The following is a 25,000-nucleotide window of genomic DNA, read 5'->3' on the forward strand; positions in this document are numbered from 1 at the left end:
ATATAAGAATTTAAAGACAGACATCTCAAGCAGTTCGGTCCATATTTTTGGCTCATCTCACCAACAATGGGTCCTGAGGCTTGACATGGCTTGGAGGTTTCGTTACCCATGATGACAGAAACTTTATTATATTTTTCAATGTGATCGTCACCACAAGGCTAAGTTATTTTTTTTTTCGCAAACCTTTGTCAAAACCCGAACGGACTCGCAGACCGTCTCTTATCTTTGTTTTTAATTGAATAGTCTCGCAGACTACGCCTGTTCAATTGTAATTGTGTAGACTCTCAACCTATCTTTGTGTGTAAGGAGATATTCTAATTTCTGTGACATTATAAAGGCATTATCATGTGCATAACATTGTTTTGAAAATGTATACAGTATATATACTGTATATATGTCTGTATATACAGTATAGTAAAATATCGCAATACTCAAATTTATTGATTTTACAAAAATGGTATATAAACATTACAAATAACGGTATAAATTGAGTTAATTAATAATAGCATACAATTACAATAGAGGTACAATATGAATATTGAGGTAAATGTTTTGAGCCTGCAAGACTTAAAACCTGTCCCACACTAGCCTCATTATGTCTGTGAATACAATGCATATTGAATGTAATGCATATTTTTATGTCAACAGTTTTTATATTTGTGACATGACATTTCTCAACTATAACCCTTCATAACAGTAATGAAGAGACTGTGATTACTTACATTTTATATTTATTCCATAGTGCCTAAGCCTGCTGCATCCACCTATCTTACACCTTACCCCAGCACTCCCACCCTGGCTCCCACTACCCTCACCCTACCTCCACCAACCCTCATGACTCCCACCCTGATTCCCCCAACCATCACCACACTGCCTCCCCCTACAATTTCTACTCTCACCCTGCCTTCCTCTGCCCTCAACCTGTCTCCCCTCACCACTCCCACCTTACAAACCCTCACCACTTCCAATCTGCCTACCCTCACCACTCACATCCTACCTCCTCCTACCCTCACCACTCACATCCTACCTACTCCTACCCTCACCACTCCCACCCTACCTACCCTCACCACTCACATCCTACCTACTCCTACCCTCACCACTCCCACCCTACCTACCCTCACCACTCCCACCCTACCTCCTCCTACCCTTCCCACTCCCACCCTACCTACCCTCACCACTCCCACCCTACCTCTTCCTACCCTTCCCACTCCCACCCTACCTACCCCTCACCACTCCCACCCTACCTCTTCCTACCCTTCCTACTCCCACCCTGCCAGCCACTGTCACCACTTTACCTGCCTCAGCTGTAGATCTCAGTAGGAAGAAAAAGGAGAGGAGAAAAGTAATGGTAGGGAATGTATTGAAAATTTGTTAACTAAATAGAACAGAGTATCAGTTGACATGTACATTGTAGCATAATACTTCATAGGACATATTTATTTATTTTCTGCTGTTTAATTCTTTTTGCTTTCCAGTAGGATACATACTCACTCAAGTATATCTTTATTTCAGACTGTTCCTATTGCCACCAGGAAATTTTTGATGGGAATGTCCTTCGTGAAAGACATAAAAAGGTTGGTATCTGAGGAAATGAAAGTGCATTAACAGTAGATAGGCTGTTAAAGTGGGGTAGCATAGTGGCTAAGGAACTATGCTAGCATTCATTAGCCAGAAAAAGTTGTGGGTTCAATTCCAGTTGCCACCGTTGTGCCTTTAAGCAGGACACTTAACTTCTAGTTGATCTGGGGAGACTGGCCCTTGTAATAATTGACATATGTAAGTTGCTTTAGATAAAAGCGATAAGTATAACTAGAAATGCAATTCCAAGAAATCACCAGTGCATGAAAATGCAAAAGATGATATGTAAAATATCATATGGGTCATTCCGTGTCGAATCAGACAAAATCCAGGAAAATGGTTGCTGGACCATCTCAGATTTTGCTCAAAGTTTGTTTACCTAATATTTAGGTCCCAAAAGTAAGACCTGTAAAATATTTGTATTAAATTCCAATGTTTTCATACATATTTTCACCCTTAACGTATCATTTTTACTATCTCAGAAATACCTCATCTTGGAGGCCATGTTTGGGCATTAATATCTTGAAAAGTATAATTCTTAACCGGCCCAAACTTTGTAGGGTGGAACGAGACATGTTCTTGGTATGATTGTACTGCATGCCCATTAGTTTTATATAAGGCCCTAGATATGGAAAAAAAACTTGGAAAACTGGTGATTTTGAGGGCCTTGTAAACAGATTTTTTCTGTATCCACATGGCACCAATAATTACTTTGTTTGCTTTGTCTAATACTTAATTAACGTTGAGGCAGTATTTAGATTAGATTAGATTAAACTTTATTGTCATTGTGCAGAGTACAAGTACAAAGACAACAAAATGCAGTTTGCATCTAGCCAGAAGTGCAAAAAAAGTGCAATGTGATTTTCAAGTATAGACAGAACAAGTGTATAATAGTGCAGTGTACAGTTGGTTTACAGAAGGTGGTTTGGAGTAATATAAATTAAATATAAATATTAGGGCTGCAACGATTCTTCGAATAACTCGAATAATTCGATTACAAAAATCTTGAAGCAAAATTCTTTGCCTCAAGCTTCGTTAAATCAATGTAATTAAGGTTGTACGGCTCACTGTGTCTCCTCACGGAGGATTATTACTAGCGACCAAGAGGTGTGTGCTTCTGCGGACACAAGACTGACGGCCCATATTACAAATGAAGGAAGACAAAAAAAGCGAGGGTCTAAGAGAAGAGACAGGCGAGAGAATGCTGCTACATCTCTGTAACAAACATCCAGTGTACTCATCCATTCCATGGAGCCAACACGACACAAGGTAGTTGACGCCTGCTGCTCTCGTCCACCATTGTTTACACAACTAGCCTGCAGCATGCTACTCTGCTAATAGCGATGTTTTACCAAGCTAAAACGAAAGCTGTCGGTTTGTAGTGTAACTTTTTATTAGTTTGCTTCTAATCTTTGGAAATGTAGCTGCTTCCGGAGACAAACCGCTCCTCCCCCAGCATGCATTCTTTATTCTTTCTCTTCACCATAGATATATCTATGCTCCTCACTGTGTATTAGGCTGTGTATTTGCATATCCAGTGCAAAGAGCCAGAGGCAAGAAGGGAATTGGGTAAAAAATATTAACATTTGGGCCACCAAAAATTTACTATTGTAATGTATTTCTTTTTAAGGTTCTTGGAATTTGGCAATAAAAAAAGGTTGCTTTTTTAAAAAAGAAACCAGTCTTTTGTATATATACAAGCGACAGGTTTCCTTTTTTAGTAAACAGCAATAATAAATATTTACTATTGCTGTTTACCAAGTATTTCTTACTAAGTATTTCTTATCCGATTAATCAATGGAATAATCGTAGAATATTCGATGACTAAAATAATCGATAGCTGCAGCCCTAATAAATATGTGTAGTGTATTAGCAGCTACCTTATAAGAGCAGAATAAATATGGCTATGTAATATGAACAACATGTACAGATACGGGCAATGTAGTAGCATTGACATAATAATGGTTGTAAAATATAGATATACTATGCAGTATATATATTATAAGAAAAACTGAATAAATATGGATATTCAGTATGAACCATATAGACAGATATGTAAAGTATGTACAGCTATGTGCAGTGTGGTAACAGTACCATTGTATTGCAGAAACAGTAACATTATAAGAGTAGTAAGAATAAGTGTATGTGCAGGATAAATAGTATGACGAGCAGTAGAATATGGCTATGTATAAGTGTAATTACAGTATGTACATTTGTAAATAAATATAACACTGGGTGGGATAGGGTAGTGCAATTGTCGGGGGGGGGGCACACATAACTGTGGTATGCCGGTGTTCAGGGTGATGGTTGAGGAGGTGTTATTATCTAACCTAGCAGACTGAGGTCTGTTGGTTAGGAAGTCCAGAATCCAGTTACAGAGGGAGGTATTGATGCCCAGTTCACTGAGTTTGGTGATCAGTTTGGAGGGGATGATGGTGTTGAATGCTGAACTAAAGTCAATGAACAGCATTGTGCAGAGTGAAGTGCTGTAGAGATGGCATCCTCTGTGCTCCTGTTCTGACGGTAGGCAAATTGGAAGGGTTCCAGTGAGGGTGGTAAGCAGGTCTTGAGCTTACATCTGTACAGAATAACCCTTATAATAATAATAATAATAATAATAATAATTATAATTATAATAATAATTTTTATTTTGTTTAATTCTTTGTAAGGGGCAGAAACAGCTATTTATGCAGTGGCATCCTTGCCCTTTATGGTAAGTATTTCAGCACATTACAAAAACATCTTGACATGAATATCATATTTGACATGAATCGTCATTTAGGACAAGTGTTTTCAGTGTGAACAAGAGTATCTAGTATTAATGCTATCTGTAAGAAATGCCTGGTAGGTGGGGGTGGTGGCAGATGTTAATCATCCTGTTCTGAAGGTCTTTTGTTATTTATTTATTGATGTAGGCCTATTGTTGTAAAAAAAAAAAAAAAAAAGCCCCTTATAATACTCATGTATACTTTTATTTCTTTTTTCAGTGGCAAAAGGTGGAGGTCATCGTGGACCAATGTGGAGAATATTGTGTAAATAAGGAAGAAGAAAATAAATGATAATAGTCATCTTTATCTTCACCTGGTCTTTATGTCTTGTCTCTGTTTTGCTCAGCTAATGACATGAACTACATTCTGGAGAGGAAGTTAAATAAATAGGCCCATGTATAAAAAAACACACATTATCCGTGTATTTTCCTCTTAGTTGTCCTGCAGATAACACAAACAAACAGCTGGCGATGTGCTGTTTCCATGTTCGTATAAGAAAATAAAAGGAAATCTTGTATTATTGTGGCCTCCATGTTTTCACACACGTGATGCTCTCGGCTACGGCCAACCATTGGTGGCAGCCATGCAACAAGTTGTTACGCCAAACGCCAATATAACAGAAGAAGAAGAACACGCGTCCCGACCATATGAACGCTGCCAGTCGGAAAAACAACGTAATCACGGGGGTGGTCCCTTCTATTCCCAGGTGGCATGAACGCAGCATGAGAGCAGGCAGCTCAGTTGCTTTTCACCGACTACAAGACCCAGGCGGACCCAGGGCATGCTGGAAAACATCGGCCTCTCAGCTGATCTAACAACTGATTGTTTCAGTTTTTATCATGACCAGATAATGTGAACAAATATTTGCATTTTCTTGCAAAAAAAGTTCACATGGAGTACAACCTTAAAAGCAAAACTGTCATAGCAATTAAATATCTGTTCAAAGATCATGGGCCAAGCCCTCTAGAAACTGTAAGCATAATCAAACCGTAAACCAAGAATGTAAATGGTAGTTCAACAAAAGCAAAAAAATTGCAAATGTAGCTTAATTCTAGTCACTATACGGTTACAATAGGATACACCAACTAATTTTTCATAATTGACTCTTGCATCAACTCACCTGTTACAGATGGTCTCTGAAAGTTTTTGGATATTTTGTGGAATTATGCTTCTTTTAGTTGTATATCATTGTCGTGACACATGTAACTACTTGCTCTAACTATTTCTGTGCACAATTTCCATCTGTGGCACTGTTTTCAATCCTAAACCTAATTTGTTAAAAAATGCCTCAGGGAACTACAAATTTCAGCGCCATTGTTGTAAGCACCATTGAAATTAATGGTACACGTCATGGGAAATGTAGTCAAAATACAAAAACAGCTATATTTTTAAAATTACATTATAGTTTTGTATATTATTGTATACATTTTGAGCATGTGAATATTATCATTAACATGTGATTTATGATCCATGTCAAGCAATGCATGGTAAATTTATGACACATTTCCTGTTTATGTGGCAAGTTTTTTTTTAAAGTTTCATGTAAATATCGCTATTTAAGAACATTAAAACAACATTCTTAGCAATTTCAAATCAACATCTTGACATCTTTTATACCAACTTTGACATTATATTGCTTTTTCAGCACATTGCAACAAATCCAATAATGTTTTTGCAATTTCATATCAACAACTTGACATTATGTATATCAACAACTGACATGAATAGGATGAATCAAGAATAAGATCAATCATCTAGGACAAATTGATCAGGATGTGTCACAACACACAAAATCCCAATTGCCGCACTTTCTGTTGGGCATGGCTAATGCTGTGTACATGTACATGTTAATCTTCAGGAGTTACAGGCACATACCAAATTTTGTGAGTGTAGAGAGAGTCAGTGCAGAGTCAGTGTAAAAGTGTTTTTTATTCAAAACATGGAAATAGCTCACAACAGGAGGGTGGAGGATGGGACCTGGAGGTTGTGCCAAACAAATAAAATCAATATAACAAAACGGGCCTAGCTCATCACTAGCGTTAGCGCTTCAAACAAAACAAACCTAATACCTAGCCGGCTCTCTACAAAAGATAAAGAGAACATTACACAGGCGGCAACAACCACTAAACCTGGTGTATCTATACAAAGATCAAGTACATGCAAGATGTACAGGGTACTCCAACTTACCTAAGGTCCTCAACCTCCACCTCACAACACTCCACAGTTTAATAACCAAACAGCCACAGCTTAAAGGACAAGAAGACTGGCAACCAGCCAGCAGAGCAGAGCAAGAGCTAGCTCCCACTTCTCAGGAGTCCTTTTTATTGACTGCCACCTCAAATACTCCAAACACAGGTGGAAAGCAATCATCTCAATCCTGGAGAGAAAAAAAGAGAGCAAGAGAAAGAACAAGAGGGAAACACATCCAGACAGGAGCTTTGAAAGGCATGTAACAGGGCAGAGTGCACAAAAAGGCATTTTAAATGTCCTCAATTAAATCCTCGTCGGACGACTCCATCTCTAGTTCATCAGAGGACTCCATCTCCAGTTCGTTGGACGTTTCACTGTCCTGCTGCAGCAGCTGCTGCAATACAGTTGTGCCTCCCTGGAAAGCAGGACTGTATGACATTTTGGCTGTGGCAATGTTGTCCTGCAGCTCTTGAAGACGCCTCTTCAAGATGCTGAGAAGACTTGGTTCTCTGCCTGAAAAGACAAGATATGACTGTCAGGACTATTCATCACGTACAAAGTATTGACCTAACATAGCTAAAGTATTTTGAAAGCGCTCAATGTGCTGGTTTCATTTATATGCTGTGACATTTGGAGATACACAATTAGTAGGAATTCCAGTAGTGAACATTTACTTACATTGAACCTCCACCATTGCTGTTAGCTTGTGGTGCTGCATTTTGAGTGAGGTAATGTGCCTGTGCATCTCATCCACAATGATGTTGACCTCTTCCTGAAAGCGGTGGACTAGCATGGCTATGTCAAAGACATTTTTTTTGGTGGAGAGATCACCATTGTCTGTAGTTCATGGAATAAAACATGGTGTCAAATTAATGTATTTAGTGTGTTTTAATGTATTGTTTAATGACAATGGTAGTATGTTACCATAATATCACGTTTCATATTTCAAACAGTACTTTGCTCATGAACATGCAAGTTTGCAACCACTTTCTCTGGTTAAGACATTGTTTTACTAAACATTGTTTACATACTGTCACACAAGCACATATTCATTTCAGTGTTTGCTCCATGATATTACAACTTTCTTACTTCATACATGTAAGTGGATCATGTAATTAAGGAATTTCAGTCCTTCTCAGCACTGTTCTTAATTTTACACTACACAACACAGTAGCGATAGTCATAAAAGTATGATTTGCTATTGCTTCATTGAAAATGTAATCAACATAAACTTCTATTTATAGTTAAATCCAGAGGTTATTAACATACTTGAGTAAAGGCTTTCCCAGGGCCAGACAAAATTGTCAGTTATAAGCAACTCGTCAAGAGGTGGTAACTGTATTTTCAGTGCTTCGTCCAGCTGATCCATGGCATTCTGTAAATGCTTTTTCTCTTGAACAATTTTTTTACGGATGGCATGTCTCCTTTTGTTGGTGTCTAAGAGGAAAAAATTAGAATATGCAGTGATGTTTTGTCAGTGTATTTCTGGATTTTATCTGATAAAATTACTCCAGGACTGTAATCAAAACGTAAAAACAGAGTTTAGTGCAAGTGAGTAACAGCAAAAGTTGTGGACACTAGGTGATAGAAGCCTTCAAACATGGCATCTCTGTTAAGCAGCAAATGATGGCCATGAAGCTCAACATCACATTTTTGCAGATTTGAGTTTCATGTTTTGCTTGAATACACTGAATGTGGACAATCTAGAGCACCTCAAATCACATGATGAAAAGATGTCCTGAAGCGTTAAAAATATTAAGGTGTTAAAAGTCAAACCAGTCTGTCTGTAGAGATTTTGCTTTTCGTTGGCGAATGCTGAGGTACAGCCCTCGATTTTTCCTTCCACCGACTCTTCCTCCAAGACAGTGGTAGCTGGGAAATTTTTGTTTAAATGATGACATGTTACATAAAAATACATAAAATTAAAAAGTTTCTGTTTATGTTTTAAAAAACTTAAGTACTACCATATGGCCAGTGCTGGACATCAACAATCCATTGCTGGAGTTTGATGTCGTCCACACCGAGCTCTGCACACAGCAAGTCCAGCTTCTTTTTTTCCTGGTCCAGTCTACTCAGCGTCTTCAAAAGCAACAAAAACGTAGAGAGAATATCCACAATCTGGGTTCCCACTTAATATGTTTTGTATGTCATGGGAATTAGTCCACTGCTTTTCAGGAATGTGTGGCAATGTCACAGGGTGGAAAAATATACCTTCACGTATCTTTGGACTAATGTCCTTTGCAAGTTTGCCATTTTCCTTTGGTTCCAGGATATTGTCAACATAGTAATCATGTCTCATCGTGCTGTGTAGAAAAGCAATTGCTAGTTTGTTTAATCATGGCAGAAATAAATGCCCCCATGCAAACACACAGGATTGTTATTTTTTTTTACCTCCTTTCGACATGTACTTAGTTGACATGGCAGCCCTGGACAAGAAGCTGTTGACCTAAATCGTAAACAGTTAGTAAACAGTTAGTGATAGTGTGATGATGAAGGTTGAAAGATTAATGCAGTCAGCCCAATATTTAAAAGTTTTACCTGTTCCACCTCCTCTCCTATTGTGTTACCTGCCCCTTCTTGGGTCCGCCCTCCCATTTCAACTGCAATTCACAAATATGCTCAACTTTCACACACGCAATTACAAGACAATTATAACCAGTCATACCCAAGCACAAATGGAAGTAGAAATTCATGCACAAAATTACACGCTAACCTCACACGTCCATGTATGGGCTTTGGCATGCATCACTGAGAGGAGTGGACGATAGTCTGCAGGGTCTATGATGTGAAAAAAACAGACATGCCTGAAATGCATTACAATGAATGTGCTAAAGTAAGTTGTGTCTTGCAGTCACAACAGTTAGAAGAATACTTTTGAGATGCAAAACAATCAACAACTCATGGCATGATGTCACCTTCAGAAGTGGAGGAAATGGATTTGTTTAAATTAAATTTTTTTTTTACATCATTCTAACCTGCAGCTCCGGACACTGGGTGGCAACTTTCTCAAGGTAGGGGAAGTATCTGCAGGCCACATCCATGCAGAAAAAGGCTGGACTTAGGGTAGACAGCTCTTTTTGAAGGTACATAGGATAGGCAAAAAATCTCTCCTCTGAACATATTTAATGCCTTGAGAAGGACTCCATGCCTGCACACCGCTATCTCAATCCCTCCTCGTCAATTTTTGACGAGATGCCCTGCAGGTCTCTTTAGCCGCTGTCCACTGACTGGAGCCACACATACCTTTACCTGATGCCTATTAATATAAAATAATGAATGATAATTGATGATACGGGTTTACAGATCAGATCAGATTAGATAAAAGAATATGTGAATAAAATGATAATACAGATATGTTGATTTGAGGATGGCAGAGCAATGGAACTTTCCATGATATTATAATTTTCTGAGATGCACCTGTATATGACTTTAGTGTAGCTAATGTTAAACTTACATGCTTTGTAGCATTTTGAACGTAATGCACAAAATTTGCCACATCGTCGCTGTTTGCAAACAATGCACCATCAAATAGCCCTTCTGTGGATCTTTAGATATGATGTATGTCAATAAAAGTCCTTAAAATGCAGCACAAACTATACATGAATATCTTCAGTTAATGCTTCAAAGACATATGTAATACCCTGTGGCACTTCTGAATCTATAATGCTTGCGGTTGCCATCCACAGAAACCGCATGCATTTGTGGCACACAAGCAAGGCAGGTAAAAGGACTAATGCCCATGGCTCTCTCCACCTCAAATTTGGCATGGGACCACTCTATGTATGCCCGCTGGAAGGCATCCCCACATATGTTGCTTGGCTAGATGGCAATGACAAAACAAACATTGTGCATTTCATGATACATGCCGAACTTCACTGAACTTCTTTGTATTTTTGTAAAAAAAAAAATATATATATATATATGCGAGTAAATATATATATTTACTCTCCCACAGGCTCTGCTCCTCTCCTCCAACATTCCAATGAATGCCTGACGTGAGAGCCCCGGTGCAAGCAGCTTCAGATGTTCGAAAGACTGGAAAAGGTCAACCTGGTACACAGTGTGGTAGTTTACTGTTGCAGGCCAGTAACCACACTTGACCAGGTCGTCCAGTCCAGCCGTCCAGGTTTTTTGGCATGCACCACACGTCAGGCATGGAATGGAAAGACTATATCGTCCTGAAAATAATAATGAAGAAAATATAAGTGAATACAATATGAATATGATGGTCTGATGTTTATTTTAATAACAACATATTTATCTCACCATTCAATCCAACCAGGATAGCTCCTTTAGCTGGTTTAATGGTAACCAAGCTTGGAGAGCAGCCACATATCTTCGGTAGGCTGACTGGTACAAATCGAACTAACCAAGAAAAAAAATTAATGTAAAAGATTATATTATGATCTGGGAGTACAAACTTCCGCTTCAGCTCATTTGTCACAATGAAATTAAATAAATTGTGAAAGATATATGACTACCTGCTTCCTTGAAGATAAATGACTGATCAACTTCAGCCACGATAGTGTTTGGGGACACTGGTTGATAAAATCCCTCAAACAAAGCCTCTCTGTCATGCAGCACATGATGGGCATGGACCTCAACATCACAGTGTGCACAGAGGAATTGCTTCGGCAGACACGCTTTACAGCGGATCACTGCTGGCTTGATTTTACAGCTGTCGCAGATAGGTTCACCGACAAGCTCAGAGGACATCATAGCTCTAACCAAAGACTCTCTGATTGAGCTCCATCTCTCTGAGCTTGCAGCTTGCCTCTCACCCCAGCTGATTGCCCTTGAAGGATCTTTTTCAGGGAAATCTTCCTCATTGTATGCCTGCATATCAGTGTCTTATCACAAAGAACATATATCCCATTAAAAGACAGATCCATTAAAATGCAAAGAAACAATATAAGAACACAAACCAAACAACCCCCAAAATATCGCCAAAGGAAGAGCATACTGTACCTATGACTTCAAAAGCCACTGTTGCATGTTCAGCAATGGGTATGGTGGCTGTAATAAAAGATATGCTCTCACACAATTGGCAATAACTTACAGCATTACAAAAAAAAAAAAGAAACAGGGTGACTCATAGTTAATAGTTATTAGAAGTTTAGTTTCTTGTCTACTGTCCTCACAGGGATATTCAGATTCACAATACTTACCTTTTTTGGAAGGAATTTGAGACCTTGGGGGTTGACCTGGTCTTTTAAAAATCCTGTCCCCACCACTGTCCCTTGTCTGCCATTCCACTGGCACAGCAGATGGAGAGGATGTCCCCTCTTTTTCTTGTTTTCTCTAAAGACAATAACTTGCCGTTAACAACTTTACTTAGAAATACAAACTTAAACAAAGTACAAAGAAATCCATACAAAAGTCCTTACAGGCAAGTCCCCCCTCTCAAGGGCCACCTAGTCAGTTATTGGGCAGTTATTTTCCTATTCAAGTGAATGGGGAGTTTTACAGGAAGGGACGGGATATGTGTGAATTACTGCCATATTGGTGTTACAAACTAACCCCATGCATTTCTATGGAGGATTCTTTAAGTGCTGTGTCTCCTCATTACAAAGTCTCTGTCCATACTCACAGCAGCTGCCTCAAACTCTTCTATTAGCCGCTGGCCAGCCTTAATTGCCTCCTCAAAGTCCACGACTTCTGACATTTCTGCAAGATTTTCAAGTTTCAAATGCAAAAATAGTAAGTGTTACAGTGGATGATGGATAAACAGAGCAGAGAGGAAGTGTAAAGGGTCAAGCACTACAAACCATCCTCAGGAAGGAAGAGGCCAAAATACCTGACATGGAAGTAGGATATTTCAAGAGAGAAACAAAATACATGATTTGTACTTGTTTGCTCTTAAGTGGGTATAGTAAAGTATCATCAAACTACACTCTGTTACCATGCAGAAAAATGATAACGACCAGGACAATGTCGGCCCCCATGAGGTCTCCTTCCAATAAATCTAGCTGTTTAACTATTTTTCCAATATTAATGCATACAATACATATATTAATGCATGTATATATATAATAATAATAATAATAGGTCTAATTCCAACAAATCTTTAACCACATCTGCTTAATATGAGTTTAACACCCCTGGTGTAGGTTGTTTTTCCCTTAATGGTATATTAATGCATACAATACATAATTCATGCATATAATACAGGACTATGTGTAATGCATATAGTCTGTATCGCTGTACAGAGGGTACCAAGCCTCATTTACATATCAGTTTGGTACTTTACTAAGCTACACAATATTACAATCTGAAATTGGAGGCAGAAATAGTTCTGCTTCCAATTTCATCATTCTCAAACTGTTTTTGATATTGTAATGATCACATGGAGTCAGGAGAAATCTTTGGCGTCAATGTCGTTTATTAACATATACAGGACGTCAGGACTTATTTGAACACAAAACTGAGGTAAAACTTAAGGCAAAGATGACACAGACAGTGTGTGTGGAGGGTTGTGCGATGTGGTGGGGGGTGCACCTGTGTGTGTATGTGTGGGGTGAGTGTGTGTGTGTGTGTGTGTGTGTGTGTGTGTGTGTGTGTGTGTGTGTGTGTGTGTGTGTGTGTGTGTGGGGGAGTTTGGGACATACAATACAGTTTAGAAAATACATTTAAAAGGTCTGGGGTGCATAGTAACAGCAGCATGTAGAGCCCATGCAGAGATTTGATTACTTGTTCAGAGAGAGTTCAGCATTTCAGTTCAGTTTATGTGGGAGTTGACAGCGTGTTGATGAGCCTGATGTGTGAGGGAAAAGGCTCTCACACAGCCTAGATGTTTTGGGTTTTGATTCAGCAATTCCGTCTAACAGATGGCAATAGTGTGTACTGTGAGTCCATGTGAGGTGTTGGAATGGTTCTTCACAATGGTTGAAGCTGATGTAGCATGTCACTGCTCTTCAATGGCCTACGCAGTCACAGCTGTTAGAGGACACCCTTTGTTTTGATTGTGGCCCAGTCCCACTGGCATGGCTGTGGTTTGCAGGGGTGGTAGCTGAAATGTCTCTCACCACAACCACCTAGAGGACTTTGGTCTTGTTTGGGGTCTTGGCTTTTTTTGGATGGAGGCATGAGCAGTCTTCTGGACTCATTTTGTCTATAATTTCCATGCCCAGGTGCAGTTGCTGTCTGGCACACATGCACAGTATGCACTTTACCAATAAATTGTAGTCAGTCATCTTGAATACCAGTCAGCCAAAACTGGACCGTTGAGAAGCATTTACATGCCCCTTCAGCTCAGCTTAGCTCAGCTGATCAAATGACAACGTGTGTTGCCCAGGTTTGCGGTCTTGCCTTCGAATGCCGGGGAATATAGTAATACATTCGAGGAATATGATGGAGCAGCACTCAGCATGGTTCTCCATCTAGGATGTAGATACGGATCCAGCCGTCAAAGTTGTAGATGTTCAGGGGTAAGAGAGGTGATAACTGCTGAAGATGACAGTCCTCTTGCTTTGTTACCCTCTCTTAAGTTACATATAAGTTGAGGTTGATGGGCTGCCAGGGCTGGACAGTTTTGTGTTAGATGTACACTTCTCCACACCAGTAGCCACCTTCTGCTCGCTTTCAGCTCATCTGGACTCTCGCCAGTGGTGCAGCTGGGAACTTGTGGCAGCTTCGTGGTGGCTTTGGTTTAACCTCACATGAAACTAGCACAAAAAGACATAAACACTCACTTTTCAGCTGCACACAGTACAGTATGGTCACCCATACCAATTTACTTATAATATTAATTTACTTATTATTCACATGCACAACATTTATTATATATCATAAGCTACATCTTATACAGATCTCCACCTTCTCTTCCTCTCTTTACACACACACACAAGAGGGTGCAGCTTCTCTGTCAGAACGCCTGGCTGTCAGTAGCCAATACTGCATGATGAACTATAGGCCATAACTTTAGGCACAGCTTTCACTTTATTTAGTGAAGCTATGTGAAGCTATGTTAAAAGTTGTGCTTCATAAATTAATTTGACTTACTTTACCTACTATGGGCTAAAGCATTGCGTATAAAATCTGGACTGTCAGTGAAAGCTTTTAAACGCCCTTAAGACACAGTTTTACAACTGTTATGGCAAAGTTTACTCAAGATCACAGTGATAGGAAACAACGCATGATATGATGTGCATAATTGTACTGTGTGTGTGCGTGCATGTGTACACGTGTAGACTAGCATGCCTGCAGCAACCAACTCGTTATGCTAACTTTTGCTGAAGTGGGTGCTTTAATTTACCCATTTTCACAACATTGAATGATCGCCCGCTCGGTTGAATCGGGTTCGGGTTCAAGACAAATTGTTTTTTTTTTTTTGCCGGTCAGGCATTGCAGATTCATTCTCATAACGGGTCTGCGCGGTGCCGGTCGGTAAAAAAAAAAAGATGGTCTTAGTAAAACCACTGTACATTGCACATTACACAATTTCCATTAACTATTTTAGGTCAAGCCAAACATGTTGTAAATATGATTTCTAACTATTCCTGTCTTACCTGGTAGATCCCATTAAAAGAGAACGGTTTATAGATCGCACAATCTCTGGCAGTAGACTACAGTGAAGTCATGCAGTGAAGTATGCTGATCTACAGTAGGCTATTTCTCGCGATACGAGAACTAACTGTTTTGCCGCAAAAAAGCTTTAAATAAATGTAACAACCTTACATTTTCTCGCCATGCTATTTTGTAAGACTGTTACATTTTTAGTAGGAGACTGGGTTGAATATACATACAAAAACGAGTCTGGGGAGATGCAAAATACTTGCATGAAGCATGTGGACGGTTCAGAGCCAGGCTCTGGGGGGGTCAGACGCAGTGCATCTATCCACCCTCCTCCACCTCCTCAGTGGGTTAATGATAATAGACATCACAGCATCGCAGTCCTTTGCAATTCAAACTCTAGTTCATTTCCTGCTGCTGTTTATGTGGCACTGAAGGCAGTTTTTATGAAGGTATCTGTCTTCTTGATGTCGGCACCATTTGACAATTCATTGTCAGCTGAATTGGCTAGAAGAATGATTGCTAGCCCTGGTGCTTTAAACAGAAATATTATCAGAGGGTATTTTATTCTGGCTCACTCTCCCCTTGCCTTTGTTTATTTGTTATTTACTTGTATGTCATTATGGTAAATAATCTGCTTCACAGTATCTGAGTGCAATTCAGTTGATGCATCTGGATTTCCTGCAAATTTGAATCTTAACTACAGGAGGAAAATGCAGATGGGAGCAAACAAAAGTTATTGTTTCCCGAGACGGCTGAGGAAAGCAAGCTCTATACTAATGGCTGGTGCAAGGAGAAGTAATGCGTGCACACCGACGCACACTGTAGGGTCAGATTGGAACCTGGGAAACACCAGTCATTTGCAGGCAGCAGTCCACCCATGCACGGACCCCTGCACCCATGCATGCACGCACGCACGCACGCTAACCCAATTAAGATTAATTACAGTAAGTGACCAGGTTTCTCAGGTGACCCGTTTCAGAAAGCAGGTTTAGTGAAAACTCTGAGTTTGTTAACCCTGAGATGAGGGAAACTCTGGGTTTTTTGTTTCAGAAAGGGAGGTTATTTAAACCTGAGAAGGAGGAGTAACTCCAGTCCATTTCAGAAAGAGAGCTAACTTAACCTCAGAGTCAGTTACTATGGTAACTGAGTCTGTGAGCCTAACCTGGTCGGGATCAGGTTTTCTTCAATAAACCTCGAGTTTCTCTCAGTCTTCTCCCTCTGACACAGCTCTCTTTCATTCCCTCATTCAGTCATTCAGTCATTCAGTTTGTATCAGGCGCATTTTCGTGCAGTGTTGTCATCTGCATGAATAAAAAACAGTGTTGGTTTATTAACTATGTTCAAAAAAAGTTTTTTTCTCAAACATGGCATGTCCTTTTGTCGACAATCCCGTTGATGAAGAAACTGTATTACTTTGCAGGGAGTTAAACATACGTCGGGAGATGATTTTGAGGCCTGACTAGATGTATTTTAATTTCCAGATAACTACTTATTTGAGAGGTATTGTTTTTCTTCACAGTCCATCAGATATGTAGATAACCTTATCCGTCCTCATATCACCAACGTCACCCATCGTGGACATGCTTTTACATCCCAGCACATTCTTTGTGTCGCATTATGTTTTTTGCAAATGCAGAACTGTCAGAAAAGTGTGCCTCGCTCTGAAACCTTTTTTAATAATTTTTGTAGTGTTCCCTGGACACAAACCAGTGAGAGCCATTAAAAAGAATTAAATTATTATAAATTACAATTCTGTTAATGACATGGTGCTGCAACCTCCGCATGAGATTTGTAGTAGCTTACTTTTTCGCTCACAGGATTGAACCTAAATGAAATTATAGGTGTACTACCATTCCAGTTTTCACCAGTAATATTATAGGTTACCTGTGATTAAATATGAAATAAATACACTATATTAGAGCTTACGCATTGACTCGAGCAGCAATTTTCTCCCACACCAATTTTCGCTTTTTTGCAGCAGCAGCCTTGTTGCTTTTTTTAACAAAATATTCAAACTCGCTGTATAGTGCGCATGAGTAGTTCCAGTTCCAGAGGGATAAAGTATGCCGACCGATTTGTTTTTGGTTGTTGCCATGGTGAATCGTAGTATCATGGCTCCATTCATGCTGCCTTTTCATTGTGGTGGTGAACGCGCTTTACTATATGAGTCAACTTACTTAATTGAACCAACTATAATCAGCTGTTCTGGAACCAAAAACTCAGAGTTTCCCATCTCAGGGTTAACCAACTCAGAGTTCAGGGTTAGACTCTTTAGACTCTTCAGGGTTAGAGTTTGTTAAACCTGCTTCCTGAAACGGGCCCCAGGCAGTGAGTGCACATCTGCTTCAGTCATCATTAGTGTTAATTTACAAGCAAAAGTCCTCTCTTCCAAACATGAAGAGCACTGGAGCACAATATCAAAATCTTAAAAACAAATGCATAAAATATGACCTGTTGCAAAAGAGAATCAATATTGCATGTTTGTCTGGAGGAAAGCTGCTGATGCATTTGCTGTGCTGACTTTTCCAATTTCTACATCTGAGATTACCATCGCTTTGGAGTATGCTGCTCATTTTGAAAAACAGAATTTCATTCAGTCGCTGCTCTAGCTGTATGCCCCGAGGCTCTGTGAGAGAGGGAGTGTATTAATGAAATGAGAGACAGACAGTGTTATTTAAATCACCTCAACAGCATAACCTGAGGCCTAACATGGGCTCTCTGCTGCTTTCCAGACCTGTTTTCATACCTCAGCCAACCAAACCAAACTTAATCATAACCAAAGACTCGAAGACAACCAAACTGAAACACAGTCAGTCAAACTTAGCCACACTAAATCGAGGCAGGGTATTTAATCAAATCCAAATAATTCAAATTAAACCAAATATTACAAAAAACAATTAGAAGAAACACTTAATGACACAATTTCTCAGGCACATACATTAAAGGAATAGTTTGACATTTTGGGGAAAACTCTTATTCACCTTCTTACCGGGAGTTAGATGAGATGATTGATACCACTCTCATATTGGTGCACTTACTATGGAGCTAGAGCCAGCAGCTGGTTAGCTTAACATTGCACAAAGACTGGAGTTGGAAACAGCTAGCATGTCTCTGTCCTAAATGTAACAAAATCCACCTACCAGCACCTAAAGCTCATAAATTAAATCTTGTTTGTTTAATTCGTACAAAAACAAGATTTGTGGTTTTACTAGAGGGTTATGTGCAGGTTGTATGGAGGTCCTGACCAATACACCTGCCATAACATAAACGTTCATTCTAAAGATTACAACGCCGATACTTGAAATGTTTGAATTTGCTACAATCATTTGGTCTCTCTTTCTTCATCTGTTCTTGAATATACTGTACCAAGCCACAGAAAGCAAGCTGTACCCACATTTTAGTTAAAGGTGTGTAATGTGTTTAGTTGTTCATTATCAAAATCTGTGTTGCCCGTTCATAAACTTGTCCTTTTCATGAATATTTAACTCCACCATCAATTCCAAGTATTCATTTGGCTTGAAATGTTACATTTGCATTCACATGAACTGGGGTAGCAACCATATTTGTGCGCCATCTTGAAATACGTTAGCCGGTAAGGGACATACAGGACATACTGCTCCGCCTTTCGCGTTTTCGCTGTCACAATGATAAACTCTAAAATGCTGCTAATGGGTATCGTAGCTTCCCGGCCCCGGCGAGTTTGAAGAAGGAAACGTGGAGGACCACACATATTCAAAATCCAAATTTCAGGAACAGGATTCTTTTTCTTCGCCCAGAAAAAGAAAAAGGATAGTGAAGAGCAAGAGACCGGCTTTTTATAGCGTGAAGGCTACCGTAGCTGTAACACATACTTTGAATCGCGTGGTGCGAGAGAGTTGATTGCAATATATGGTCTCAATGCTAGACGGGAGAAATTCCTACACATTGGAGCTTTAAAGTTTAGTCCCTCAGGAAGGAACCATTTCCTTCCTCCATATTTTGCCGCTTTTAAAACGGTAATGAGCATAACTTTTCTATCTTGTTATCGGTTATTTCACGTTATGTATAATAACTTTAATGCATTTAAAAGTAGGCTTGCATTTTACCTAATACATGCATGTGATAACTCACTACATGCATGACGTGTGTCCCCATGTTTTATCATAACTTAAATGATCAACTATGTTATTGTTAACCCTGTTAGCTTGTGCTACAGCTGAATGAACAAACTTTGTAAATACTTTTCACAACGACTCAACTGTGGACCGTGAATCCTCAAAGAACTCATCTGGTAAAACACACTGTGTGTGTGTGTGTGTGTGTGTGTGGTGCCTTCTGGATATCGAGGCTTCAGAAGCTACCTGTTCTCCCAGAACAATTAAGCCAAGCCTCTTTACAGTATCTCCGCCCCAATTAATTTTAATATTTAAACAGCCATGCAGAGACTTCTGAACCCACTAACGCAAGATTAGAGTAAACTCAATTAAATATTGATGGCCATAAATAAACATTCTAATTTGGAGAGCCGCCATGGTGTGCAGTAAATCAAGAGAAACAATGCTTTCAGCTGAAATGCTATGCTTATTAGCTGAGCAAATGTTGAACCGGATGGGTCAGAAGAGGAGGTGAGAGGAAGGACATGTGATTAATGTGGAAGGATGTCACAGGGAGCGAGTGGGAAGAAAAACAAGAGGACATACTGCAGGTGTTTCTGTCCTCACTGAGGAATGACATCAGCTATATTTGGAGATGTAAACATAATTATACTCTCTTTTGTACAAAATAAAATACATGACCTTCTACTATGATGTGATTTTCCACCTTGTTTTTTGTTAGTATGCAGTGAAAATGTAATTTACTGACCAGCTGGTAATGTGTACATGATAAACTGTAATTATAAAGTTGGATGGCATAGGTGCAAAACAATTTCAATGTTTGTAACCACAAGTAAAGAAAATACATGTACAGTTTTCAATGCATCACTACTAAAAATGTTTGTATGTAAGCAAGTGAAGATTACAGATTTCAAATCATGGACATTTTGAAATATGGTTCACCCCTCTATTGCAGATTGCACTATAACCATGCATTTTGTGAAATCTTTTTCACATTTTCTTCCCTAAAAACACCCTGGTATCTTGTACTGTTGGTCTTTCTTGTTAAACAGATGCACAGGAAGAGATTGAACATACCTTAGCAGCAGTAACATTTTGTGTAGAATACATTTTTTTTAAACTAGGTTGTTAGCAGCCACCAAGGCCAAGACTACATAAACTCGGAAAACCGAGGAAATGACAGATGATGATCTGAGAAATACACCAAAGCAATTGGCACCAAAGATGTTGCTAAAAATAAGATTGCAGTTGACAGAATCTTTTGATTGGTTTGTTTTTAGCCAAGCAGTTCTGTAACAGAATATACAGTAATGATTTCTGTGTCTTCGGAGGTTGATGTACTGAAAATCTGACCTTAACGTTTTAGAATATTTAACTGCAGAACTCTGGCCTCTATTTGAGCTTCATTGATCTGCAGAGCACCACGGTGGCGAAGGTTTCTTACAGAAACGTCTTCTGTGACATTATAATATCCGCCCTTTATCCTCCGAGCCCCCCAGAATAATTGTTTTATTTAAAAAGGCTGGAAGATGTTGCAGAACTTCCAGACAGTCCTTGAGAGGCTGCCCACATGCTCGGCTCTTCATGGATAGCAGGAAACATGATGAGAGCTTGATTAAGGACAGGGCTCCAATGTTAAATCAGTCCAGACTGAAGGCTGATTAGATGAGAACTTTTACAGAAAAAACTATAGGAGCTGAAAAATTGTCCATCAGACAGGTCGGTGAATCTAACTCCACAAAACTGGTAACTTTTTAAATGGTGAATGTCATAACATGCACATATGTATATGTCAGTGCCCAGGGCTCTGTTCTTCAATAAAGCTTAACTAATTCAGACTAACAAGCATATATCAGGCTAAACTAATCCTGATCATTCTCATTTAGTGAATTTAATTCTTTTTTTTTTTTTTTTTTTGACTTTTAAATCCTGGATGAAGTTATCTTGGGTAACAATGCGCTCTTATTTTGAAATGAAGGCATAATTAGTGGAGAGTTGGAACCATGAGCAGTGACTGGCAGAGTGCTGATCATGTGATTGTGCTTATGTAAGAGTAAGGGCGTTTCCCAATCTGTGTTCTTCTATTGACTTGTGTTCTTGTGTCCCTGTGAAACGTCATCTCGTGTTGCCAAAGTACTGTCCCAATACCATAGACAGTATATAATGGACCAATAGACCCCGTTGCTCTGGACGGAGACCAGTGAAGGCTATTAGAAGCACTTTTCCGGTGATGGCCAGCTTTACTGCGCAGCCTCCAACTGAGAGAATGTGACGTGAGCAACGTGTCTGAAAGTTGTAAGTCTTCTGGTTGCTGTGCCAAGAGAAATCTCAATCATTCCCAATCTTACAGATACGGAGACTGTAGGTGTATGTAAGGAGATAACATGGGCACAGGCTAATTATTGATCACTAACTCGCTAGTTAACATTAGTAATTAAACCTAAACATCTCTTGTAAGTCGAAACTGCCTGCGAGCTTCTCCTGTACTATACGGTAATTCCTCTACTATGCGACAGTAAGTCACTTGGTTATGACACAATCGTTAGCCTATTTTTACAAAAACGTCTGCTACGGAGCCATAACGTGAGGTACAAGGTAATGGAGCCTTTTATACATTTTCGTGTTTCTTTGGAACTAAACAACGGACAAATAGAGTCTTTAAACGCTTCAGATGTGAAGTTATTCGCAGTCAAGTGACGTAAAAAAAAAATGGCGGTCAGCGGAATGCTAACAGGAGGTGATGGCCAGTTAGCAACAAAATGGCGCCATGATGGCTCGAGTTCTGAAGCGAAGCTTACCCCCTTGCCCAATACACAAGTTCGCATTTCGCCAAGAACAGTTAAAATTCCCGGATATATTCTTGACACGCCCATTTACCGAGGATACATCGGTTGGTAACTTGTATGAACTTTGCAGCACCTGTATCACAACATTCATTTCGGCATTCAGTGATGGTTGGATTTCCAGTACATAGACAGCCCAAAAACGGGACAATTTTAACAATTTCCCCATCTTATTCATCACTAAATTCACTTCTGAGAACATTTTAGGCGAGAAATGAACGGTTTATATTTCTAATATAGGCAGTCTTGCGAAAATCTCTGCCGAATTGACAATTTGCTCCAAAGTTTTCGGAGTTTTTGGAGCTCCATAAAATGACGCGGCCGCCAGCTTACGCCTGCCGGGGCCGCTTGCTCGGCGCTCGGACAGTCACACTCGAGATCCCGCTGTAGGACCCCGGAGGTCTTTTAGACCGGTTCCGTAAATTTATTTCGCCGTTTTGGATCGTTTGTGTAAATATCACAACACGTGGTTAACTGTCTTTTCGGAGTTAAACTCAACAAGCACACACACACGCACACACACGCACACACACACACACACACACACACACACACACAGGAGAGCTACCTATACCAGATAGACTGTATATTATTAGTCTATGAGATACACGCGTTTCTTTTCGATGTATTTGTTTTCTGATTTATTAGAAGTTGAGTTTCAGTCTTTATGATAAATGAACAGTTGTACATAAAGTGGTAACCTGCCAAGGCATGTTATGTAGACTAAAAGGGAGACACCAACCTTTATAATTTGAATTTCTAATTTCCATCTCCCTGGGCTCATGCACTACAATAATATAGAAATGATAATTCCACATAACACTAATAGGAACACATAGGACACACCAGTGCATATGCCTATTTATTTGTTTAATTTAAACTTACTTAAACTTATATGCTAATAATAGTAGGGATCACATTCCACTCTTTTGAATAAGTAAGGGGTGTTTGAGCTAAACCATAAACAATAAAATTAAAGCTCAATTAGCTTTATTTTTCAATATTATTGCAATAGTTGTAACATTATGAGGTTTTCTTGTCCAGAGATTGTTTTAATACAAAGTGGTTATATTGTTGTGGTTTTTATTTCTAGCTGGTATTTTGGAGCCTTGCAGGTAGCCTCTGTGCTGGGGGTGTTGAGCAATAACAGGAAGAACGCATCGTCTCAAACTGTTAACAGCGTTTTCTCAACTTGTGAACTTGCGAGTTAATTCTTCCAAGAACAACCAGCAAGAACGTTCTCCCCAAGAACACAAGTCCGTAGTTTGCATTATTGGTATTGAGAAACACCCTAGGTGTGTTGAGAACCGTCCCAGCCTGCACTAAGGCAATAGATTCATTCATAATCTCATTTTACGTGTGTTCCTTCATTGTTACTGGTTTATTGCTGTGGGCGTGGTTCAGCTGGCAGGTGGCTCCAGGTGAAGCTCATTCCCTCATCACCCTCCTGCAGTACTTAAGGCTGGCTCTGTGATCCACTCGTCGCCAGATCGTTCTGTTATGGAACGACACAGGAGGAGGGACCCAAAAGCAGACGGCCAACACAAAACGTAAAAGGTAAATGTTTTAATGCGTGAAATATATACAATAAATGTGCGGCTGGCAAAAGAGGGGAAGTTGTGTCGAGGGAATCCGGTGGTGAGTGGTGGGTGCTATGTGCTCTCCAGAGCGTGCCCCGTGACGTGGTGGGGGTGACCATGTGGTAGGCCTCCTCCAGAGTCCAAACAATTGAGTCCAATCCACATAGAGAGAAGGGCAGGTGCGAGGAGCAAGCAGGCAGGCACGCAGGCCGGCAAACGAACGAGCAAGGCAGGCTGCAACCTGAGACAAACCGAAAACTAAGTTAACCACACAAGCAAGAACACAGGGAACTAGGATTGCCACTATACCACGCTTGTAGACCGTACGATCTGGTGACGAGGGGATCACAGAGCCAGCCTTAAGTACTGCAGGAGGGTGATGAGGGAATGAGCTTCACCTGGAGCCACCTGCCAGCTGAGCCACGCCCACAGCAATCAGCACAGGCTGCCATGATGACATCATAACAGTTGGTGCGTGATGTGTGAGGTTCTTCCACAGATGAATGCGACATTTTAAGAGATAATCATAAGCCTGTTATGAAAATGATTCCTTACTAATGTTTCTTAAAAGCAGCATTAATTGCATGAAACATTTTCTGCAAAGTGGGTCCTGCAGTTAATCATTTAATACATTTTAGCGTTCAAATGAATAATTCCTATTTTAATGTCCAATTAAATGTTTGTTCTGACTTCATTAATGTTTTCAACATATTTTAGTTTAGTTTATGCCTATTTGCTGACAGTTTAAAATTATTTTTTTGCTTTGGTCATTTATTTTTATTTGATTTTCATTTTATTTAATTTTATCATAAATCAGAATAGGTACGTTTTCATTGACAATTAATTGCGTGAGTTAACAATAACTTGCATGTTCTCATCTAAAATCATCATCATTCTGTCAACACTATTTCGTTATGAATCCAAGAAAGTGAGAAAAAGTGAAAATGTATGTGGTTTATCTGTCTCGGTTATGATCCAGCTGTCGGTAAGCCTGCCCTGGCAGGTTTGGGCTTAAGGACTTGTTGCTCTGACGACAGTTCCAGGCATAAATTAAGACCGCTTCGAAGAATCAAAGAAAATCCAGACTCATGTCAAAGCGTCAACATCCTAATCTGGATAACTTTTATCCACGTCATTTAAAAACAGGATCCTGCACATAATTTAACTAAATAAATTATACAAAATTGTACAGATTATTTTGCATCATTGCCCATATTAATTTTTTTTGCAGTGTTACATTTATGCAACATGCAATCAAAGCTGTGCATGCAAATCAAAGGTATATGCACAGACAGAATTACACACATACTTTTACAGAGATTTTTCATCTTCAAGCTCATAAATTCATAAGACAGTGTGTATGCTGAGCAGAGCTGGCTAACATGACAGCCTCCTGACAGCTCCCGTACACAGGCAGCCTGCTATGTGTTCCA

The 25,000-nt window shown here is 39.6% G+C and overlaps 1 protein-coding gene and 2 long non-coding RNA genes across 16 annotated transcripts in view; 1 reads left to right on the plus strand and 2 right to left on the minus strand.

The window, feature by feature from the left end:
* LOC114546579 (CAP-Gly domain-containing linker protein 4) overlaps nt 1-25,000 on the minus strand; it is a 92,453-nt gene that overhangs the window by 23,905 nt on the left and 43,548 nt on the right. The window lies entirely within an intron of this gene.
* Nucleotides 1,487-4,755, plus strand: LOC114546581 (uncharacterized). The gene is made up of 3 exons (XR_003691067.1): nt 1,487-1,574; nt 4,248-4,291; nt 4,566-4,755. It is a non-coding gene; the product is annotated as an uncharacterized LOC114546581 (long non-coding RNA).
* On the minus strand, nt 11,754-15,221 carry LOC114546583 (uncharacterized). Its single transcript, XR_003691069.1, has 3 exons — nt 15,044-15,221; nt 12,127-12,203; nt 11,754-11,837 (listed from the first exon to the last, which is right to left on the minus strand). It is a non-coding gene; the product is annotated as an uncharacterized LOC114546583 (long non-coding RNA).

Source organism: Perca flavescens, chromosome 20, assembly GCF_004354835.1.
Source record: "Perca flavescens isolate YP-PL-M2 chromosome 20, PFLA_1.0, whole genome shotgun sequence".
Lineage (NCBI taxonomy): Eukaryota > Metazoa > Chordata > Actinopteri > Perciformes > Percidae > Perca > Perca flavescens.